Genomic DNA, 8,815 nt, shown 5'->3' with positions numbered 1-8,815 from the left:
TAGCTGGTCAGACATCTGCATTTTTCCGAACGCAGACGCCTGCTTGAAAAATTAAGACTGAAAAAAAAAACAACAACGTTTTTTCAGTAAGAAGACTTGCAGTACATGGGGCCCAGTGCAGGCTGAAAGTGAAAAATGAAGACGTGCATAACTAAACGCTACAGAAGCCATCGTCTGGTGGCAATGCAGGGCTACTCTGGTGGGTTGTTTAATGGCGACCTGATACTTCATGAACTGCCTGTGCTTGCTGTGGACTGCTACGACTTTTCGTACACTGCTGGCGCGGCTCTGGGGAGAAAGAAACCCCACAGTGGGTGAGAATGGGGGTGGGACGGGGGAGGTGGTCACAGTTATCTGCAGAATGGGAAAGAAACACGGGGCAAGAAGATTTATTACTATTGTTGTTATCTCTCTCTCTCTCTCTCTCTCTCTCTCTCTCTCTTTATTTTTTTTAATTTGTTGTTATTGTTGTTGTTGTTGTTTGTCTCAGGCACCCGAATCTGATATCGGAAGAACTGAAACAATTTTTTTGTGTGTGTGCAACAACACAACGCGACTTCAACACTACATCAGTTTATGCCAAAGGGTAAGAGTGGAGTTTAACAACTACTGGCAAAAAGCCTCTTAGATTTTGGTTCAGCGAACGAAGGTTGCGTTGTTCGAGTAGGGTTGGGGGAGGGGTGAGTCCTGGATGTCTGTCTGTGTGGTTAAACTGCATGGCAAGTGTGTGCGAAAAAAAAAGCGTCATGCTGAGTATAACATTCATTCGGATGAGACGATAAACCGAGGTCCCGTGTGCAGCATGTACTTAGCGCACATACAAGAACCCACGGCAACAAAAGGGTTGTCCCTGGCAAAATTCTGTAGAAAAATCCACTTCAATATAATAACTTTATTTTTAATTCAGTGTAGCGACACGCTCTCCCTGGGGAGAGCAACCCGAACAGAGAAATCTGTTGTGACAAAGAGAGTAATACAATACAATACAACACAATACAACACAGTACAATACAACACACTGTCCCAGTTTCAGAGACATAACAACCTGTTTGGAGAGATAATTACACACCCGAATGTACGGACTTTGGACGTTGGCATGTAACTGAGATCTTGGTGACAGAAATCCCCTTCACGATCTGGTGGGGTTGAATGACATGGAATGTGCAGCTTTCGAAAAGGCACTTTAGAAAGGAAAGCAGAAACCAAAAGACGACAACTACTGTGCACAACTGTGTCACAGGTAGAAGAACTTACAGAGTATGACAAACCTTGTTTGCAACGTTATTTTGTATGAAAGAAAGCAGTTAAGGTGCAGATAAAAGGTTTTAGTGGTGATGTTAATTCACAACACACACACACACACACACACACACACACACAATCTCTCTCTCTCTCTCTCTCTCTCTCTATATATATATATATATATATATATATACATGTAATATACTCACACACACACACAATCTCTCTCTCTCTCTCTCTCTCTCTCTCTCTCTCTCTCTCTCTATATATATATATATATATATATATATATGTATATACATGTAATATACTTTTGGGCTTGAGGAGGGGTCCTCAGCTTCTGCAGGGTTTTTTCTTGGTTGCTTTGGTGTTATTGTATTTTCTAGTTGTTGTGTTTGTTTGTTTTTTTTAATAAAAAGAAAGGGGGAAGAAATGGAAACCAAAAAACATCGCATCCTTTCTTAATGTAACGACTTAATCACGATTAATGTACACTGCAGCTGTTCAGTTCCTGTTGTCAAGAATATTCCAGTTCATGTAATGCTGTTGTTTTTTGGTGTGTGTTTTTTTTGTGTGTTTTTGTTGTTGTTGATTTTTTTTGTTTTGTGTGTGTGTGTGTGTGTGTGTGTGTGTGTGTGCGCGCGCGCGCGCGCGCGCGCGTTTTAGTGGGGTTTTTGTTGTTTTTGTTTGTTTGTTTGTTTGTTTTTTTCTTTCTTTCAGTCCGCTCTTGCTTCACAAGTGACTACACGACAACCACATACCCTACCACCTCTGCTCTGTCTTTTCGGCAAGATCGTATTACTGACGTGACTGAAATAAGTGTGTTAGTGGGGTTGGCCAGGTTGGATAGTGTTGCATGCGAACTGCAGATAATGTGTTGCATTTGTTGTATAACATTTTTGTCACACAGATTTTTCTGTGAAAAGAAAAAAGAAAAGAAAAGGAAATAAAGAATGGGAAGCTAATCCAGAACTGAGAACACGCGACGCCACATTGCAGCGATAATCTATTGTTTTTTTCTATTCTTGTGCCTGCAAGTATCATTATCAATCCAACAGCAAAACTGATTTTTCTAAAAATACAAAAAGCACACACAAAAAAACAACATTTCTAATGAAAAAATCTCAGGAACAAACCCTTTTGTTGTCGAGGGTTCTTTTACGTGTGCTAAGACATGGCTGACACAGAACACTACACTGAGTTCATCCTCCAAACCAACACTATTTCTCCTAATGTTTGAAAAGCAGTATTGTTGAGTGACTTGTTTTGTGTGCCCTTTCCATGCAGCAAGCATGTGTTGGTGAAACGAGTGTTTCAAAATTAGGATAGGTATGGGTAATTGCGAACAGCCTGTAATTGCGAACGATTCGTATACTGCCACTCTTCGAAGCGTTCTTAACGGTTGCATTTCACAATTTAACGTCTGCTTCGCCCTTTTTCTAATACCTTAATGAATATCCATTTGCAAGAACTAGTCAAACATTAGCTATTTCTAGCTGTTTCTAGCTATTTCCGCGCTCTTTCTTCTCTTCGCGCACCACTGCCGACCAAGGTTACAAACGTGCTCTAATCAAGGGAAACAAGTTGTAGGACTTGAACTTTGACACAGTTTAAAATAGCTGATGTGATTGGATATATTGAATGCGCATTACCAGTGCTGAGAGAATTTAAGATAACATATTGGTGACACATCAGAACGTTCGTTTAAACAGGGATCAGCAAAATAGTGTCGTTTGCAATTAGGCCCTAGGATATTTTGACGTGAGTACATTTGCGAAAGATGCTGCACAGTTACTGAGCACTCTCAAAAGGGTGTGTTTGTGTGCGGTGTGGGTGTGTACCTACCCAATAGTCTAAAATAATATGCATGAATTTTTCATATTCCTGAAATTTAGTTACAGTCATGCAAAATGCACGCGCGCTCGCGCGTGCACACACACACACACACACACGCACACTGACTGACTGACTGAAACCATTTATTGTCAGATTAACTGTTTGTTGTACTGACATTTTCGCAACCATTTGAATAAAATATTAACTGAGCAACACAAGGAAATTCTGATTTGAGGGAAGGTATGATTTAAAAAAAACAAAAGAAACAACAACAAAAAACACAACATATTTAAAAAATCAAGCTACCAAATTTCATTAATATCATTACCTCCAAAAAATATTCTAACGCACACACATACTCACATACGTTTCTCCCCCACCCTCTCCCTACCTACTTCCATGCATGCACACAAACGCCCATTATAATTCCCCCACCTCATTCCCCTGCCCACTCACTCACACACACACACGGACACACTCACAATGTCTCTCACTCTTTCTCATCAAATTAAGGTTTCGTAATGTAATCAAGACGACAGATTACATGTTAGGGTCGAACAGTTCCACTAATTAGAATAATGGGAACTTTGCTCTACAAGTAAATCTGACGCTATCACCCAAAACGAAACACTACTTTGGATTAAATAAAACAGAGGGGAACCTCTGCAGCAGAAGGGGGATGAAACAAATTAGAAAAACCGACCAACTGGATGGCTTTTAATTAGGTCAACTGCGGTTTTTGTCAGAGAACAACCATTTTCTTTGCTAGGGTGAAAAACGCTGGACATGGCTAATGGAAGATTAAAGGATGTAATCATATCATGAAGGGGTTTGAAATGTAAATGTGTATCTGGACATTCGAGCAAAAAATGTGGGATGTCAAGGGTCTTACCACAAATACATAGTGGTGACGGGTTCAAAAATCGGCATAACCATGCATTAGTTCTTAGCCTGTGTGTCAAGTTTCTTGTGGAAATTGATCCTGGGGGGTTTATTCCCTCTCTAGGGCGAGGGCTGCATGTAAATAAACAGGTTAGCGCAAAACAGTGAATACACGTAAAATCTATACACTGATGATAGCTCTCGCACGCGTTGTGTGTGTGTGTGTGTGTGTGTGTGTGTGTGTGCATGCGTGCGTGAGCGTCGTGTGCGTTTGTGCTTGTATGTATGTGTGTGTGTGTGTGTGTGTGTGTGTGATTGCATATGTGTGCACACGCACACACACACACACACACGCTACGTATGCAGAATCAGTTTGGTGCTACAATTTCAGCTTTTAACGCTAAATTCACTTCGTGTAAGACATGAAAGAGTGAAGTGAACGTGCCCTATACTTATTGACGTCACTGAGTCTTTCACTCAGGCACACTTGGCCTACTGCGCTTGAGTCAACAGCTGTTTTGTCGTTGTTCATATATTTTTCCTACTTATAACTAAATAAACAGATAAATAAATAAGCAAACAAATGAATAGATAAATTAACTGATTAATCAACAAATAAATGAAAGTAAAGCTGTTTCTCATACAGGTTAGCGCAAAACAGTGAATACACGTCAGTAAAATCTATACACTGATGACAGCTCTCGCACGCGTTGTGTGTGTGTGTGTGTGTGTGTGTGTGTGTGTGTGTGTGTTTGTGTGCATGCGTGCGTGAGCGTCGTGTGCGTTTGTGTTTGTATGTATGTCCCTGTATGTGTGTGTGTGTGTGTGTGTGTGTGTGTGTGTGTGTGTGTGTGTGATTGCATATGTGTGCGTGTGTTTTGATTTGTGTCGATTTGTGTGACTGTGCAAGTGTTTATAAGTGGTTTCCCTGTGTAAGTGTGTGTGTGACAAGACAAGACAAGACAAGACAAAATCTTTATTATCGAGGGTAATAGATAAGCAAGTAACATGCTTTTTTACATCCAGCCCTCGCCCTAGAGAGGGAATAAAGCTAAAATTAAAAAAAAGCGAAATTAAGCACAAAAAAGAAGAAGAAGAAAAATCAGAACACAATCAAAATACACCATTATTTCACCATTCACAGCCATTCCACAAAAGGAAGAAGAAGAAGAGAGAGAGAGATGGAGAGAGAGAGAGAGAGAGAGAGAGAGAGAGATGGAGGAGTGAGGGTATGTGTGTGTCTATGTGTGTGTGTGTGTCCGTGTGAGTGTGTTGGTGTAAGTGAGTGTGTGTGCGTGTCACGTTGGTGTGTGCGTGTCGGTGTGTGTGTGTGTGTGTGCGAGCCTCTGTGTGTGTGTGTGTGTGTGTGTGTGTGTGTGCGAGCATCTGTGTGTGTGTGTGTGCAAGCCTCTGTGTGTGTGAGTGAATGCGGGTAGGTCTGTGTGCGTTTTGGCGGACTGGTGGGCGAGTGAGCAGGAGAAAAAAAAAATAGGGGGGGTGGGGGGGGGGGGGACTGAGAAGGGAGGGTGAGGACAAAATTAGAAGAGGTTTTCGCATGGGGGCTGATCCACACGACACGCTCCTGACCTGTCAGGCGTAGAACATGGACTTTGGACTCTCTCGACAGTGCTGGAGCGAACGTCTCCATTGTAGTTGCGAAAATGAATATCCTGCTTCTTCCCGCGTCACGCTCTGATTGTGTGTGTGTGTGTGTGTGTGTGTGTGTGTGTGTGTGTGTGTGTGTGTGTGTGTGTTTTGCCTTTGCTTTTTTTTTTTGCTTTTTTTTCCGCTTTTCTTCTTGCCTGCCTTGAGGGCTGGATGTAATAAAAAAAAAAAGCAGTTGTGCTTACTCCACTCCCCTCGTAAAACAAAAATTCGTTTCGTTTCGTTTCGTTTCTCATCCTCAACTGCACCCCTTTTCTCTCTTCTCTTCTTTATTTCCACTTTGTTACACTTTTTCTTCTGTTTTTCGTCTTCTTTTTTTGATGTCATGGGCATCAGTTCGCTGGGTTTAGGGTGTGACGGAAGAGGGAAGATTTTGTGCTGGGAACCAAAACCTGTCACCCTTTCGCATTCACATGTGGATGCCCTTGTGGTAACGCGTCCGCCGCCTTGGAAGCGCGGAGAGGGTCTGAGGATACGGGTTCGAATCCTACACTTGGCAGAATTTTCTCCCCCTCCAGCTAGTAGACCTCGAGTGGTGGTCTGATGAGACGATGAACCGAGATCTCTATTTGGGGGAAAGCAACTCGAATTTAACATAGAGAAATCCTTTGTGACGAAAGAGCAAAACAGTACAATAAAACCATGACCTCCTCTGCATTCTTCACTCCCTACTCTTGTGGAGTGATGGCCTAGATGTAACGCGTCCTCCTAGGAAGCGCGAGAATCTGAGCGCGCTGGTTCGAATCACGGCTCAGCAGCCGATATTTTCTCCCCCTCCACTAGACCTTGAGTGGTGGTCTGGACTCTAGTCATTCGGATGAGACGATAAACCGAGGTCCCGTGTGCAGCATGTACTTAGCACACGTAGAATAACCCACGTCAACAAAAGGGCTGTTCCTGGCAAAATTGTGTAGAAAAATCCACTTCGATAGGAAAAACAAATAAAACTGCATGCAGGAAAAAATACAAAAAAATTGGTGGCGCTGTAGTGTAGCGACGCGCTCTTCCTGGGGAGAGCAGCCTGAATTTCACACAGAGAAATCTGTTGTGATAAAAAGAATTTCAAATACAAATACTATCGCCTCTCCCAACAAATGCTGCTGTTGAAAGCTCAGAAACAAGAAACCGAACCGACTCAACGTACCACTATTGATTATTTGTATATTTATACACCCAGGGCTCATCACCTTGAACAACGAACCTTCACCAAACCAACCAAACCCCTTAACAACCTGCACATAAGGGCGCTAGCCCAATAGGTCGTTAAACACACGTGTGTGTGTGTGTGAGGGAGGAGGGGGGGGGTTCTAAACAGTTTGAACATGATGTATTCAAACAGCAACCAGATTTCACTGTTAGATATTTGCCTTTGTTCTTTTTTTTCTTTTTGGTTATATAATATTTGGGTTTTTTTTCGGGCTCTTTATCGTGACCCTTCTCGTCGACGAAACTGCCGTCACACTCACAATGGCCTACACATATGGATCGAACTCGGCCAGACTGCGGCTGAGTTTATGACTGACTGTTTTGTTGTCGTTGTTTTTGTTGTTGTTTTTGTTGTTGTTGTTGTTATGTTGTTATGTTAACAACACTGAACACAACCTGACCGCCTGTTCAAAATACACCACCACCACCACCACCGCCACCAAAAATGTCAAAGTGACTTACCTCGTGCAGTAGGCCTAGTAAGTAGTAGCTTGTGTCCTGCTGATCGCTTTGGCGGTGGAGAAAATGTGTGTGTGTGTGTTAACTTGTACACTTGCTGGATGAGTTACAGCTTGCAGCAATGTGTGTGTGTGTGTGTGTGGGTGGAGGTGGAGAAGGGGCAGAGGGGGGGCGAAGGAGGGCGAGGGTTTTTTGGGTTTTTTTTCATACGTGGGACACACCGGGACACTTGTCCTGTCGAACAGGAAGCCGCCACGTGTGCGATGTGTTGTGTGTATCAGTTGTATTACGTTCGGGTCTGCTGGTTATGAGTTGTGAGTGTGACTGGGGGAGGGGGAGGGGAGGGGTGGGGGGTGGGGGGTTGGCCGGGAGGGGGAGGGATGATGGGAGGGGAGTGCATTGCAGAGGGTTTTGTTGCGTATAGATCTGTCCGCATGACACGCTACTCCCGCCAATTTCTGACTTCAAAGAAAAAAAGGGGGAGGGAAAAGAGGAAAAGAAGGAATGAAAGAAAGAACACACACACACACACACACACACACACACACACAGGTCCACACACAAATACATCACGATCACAATATTGATAGAATTTATAAAAAAGAAAAAAAAGAAAAGAAAAAAAATATATATATATACATATCAAACCTGGGTAAGTGGTTGGGGTGGATGAAGTGGGGGGGCTGAGGAGTTCACCAGACAAGAAAAACAAGCTATAGAGTGTCTGGCTGTACATTTCATTACACAGTGTGCTTCATCAGGACACCAGCTAACACTACACAACGCAACGCTACACCGACGATGATGATATGGGTAGTACATACATACATCGTGCTGATCCTCGTCAGTCACACACCAAGCTGTCCGCGCTTTACAAAACACGCCGGGGTCATTTTGCACAACTGACAGGCTGCTTATTAAACCCGGGTAGGACCGACTGACAGCTACTGCCTTTGGGCGCTCATCATTCGTTTCCTGTGTCATCCGGTCAGGTTTCAGTCACACAGACACAGACACAGACACACAGACACACACACACTCTCTCTCTCACACACACACACACACACACACACACACACACACACACGAGATCGAAGTCAGGACATCTGGGCAAGAATTCACTGTTCTTGTTCTATGTCATTCGACCATCGGGCCCGTCACCCTGCACAGTGCATACCACCTTTTTTTTTTTCTTTCTTTCTTTTTAAAGACGAAGAAAAAAAATCAGAAGTAAATAGAATCTGTGACTTGTAATGGAAAAGAAAAGGGTAACAGCCCCTGTATGCTGACAGTATACTTTATGGCCTGACCTGACCCACAAAAGATCTTTTCAGTTTCGTTCTGTCGATCATGCATGACGGTATAGGTAGGTCTGTTCATTGACCTATTTCGCATTTGGGGTTGACCTGTTTCGCGCGCAAACGTCCGTTGTGTGTGTGTGTGTGTGTGTGTGTGTGTGTGTGTGTGCTTAAAAATATATGTGTGCGAGTTTGTGACAGAGACTGCGTGTCGTATGTGTGTATGC

General features: G+C 43.2%; 1 protein-coding gene across 1 annotated transcript in view; it reads right to left on the bottom strand.

The window, feature by feature from the left end:
* The window catches only part of LOC143284035 (long-chain-fatty-acid--CoA ligase 5-like), a 44,287-nt gene extending 36,857 nt beyond the window's left edge, over positions 1–7,430 (bottom strand). The window contains exon 1 of the mRNA XM_076590635.1: positions 7,294–7,430. The gene's annotated coding sequence lies outside the window, so the exon portion shown is untranslated. The remainder of the gene's footprint in view (positions 1–7,293) is intronic.
* Positions 7,431–8,815: the final 1,385 nt, after the last annotated feature.

The sequence above is a fragment of the Babylonia areolata genome, chromosome 1, assembly GCF_041734735.1.
Source record: "Babylonia areolata isolate BAREFJ2019XMU chromosome 1, ASM4173473v1, whole genome shotgun sequence".
Classification (NCBI taxonomy): domain Eukaryota; kingdom Metazoa; phylum Mollusca; class Gastropoda; order Neogastropoda; family Buccinidae; genus Babylonia; species Babylonia areolata.
This window is presented reverse-complemented; position numbering and strand designations above follow the sequence as displayed.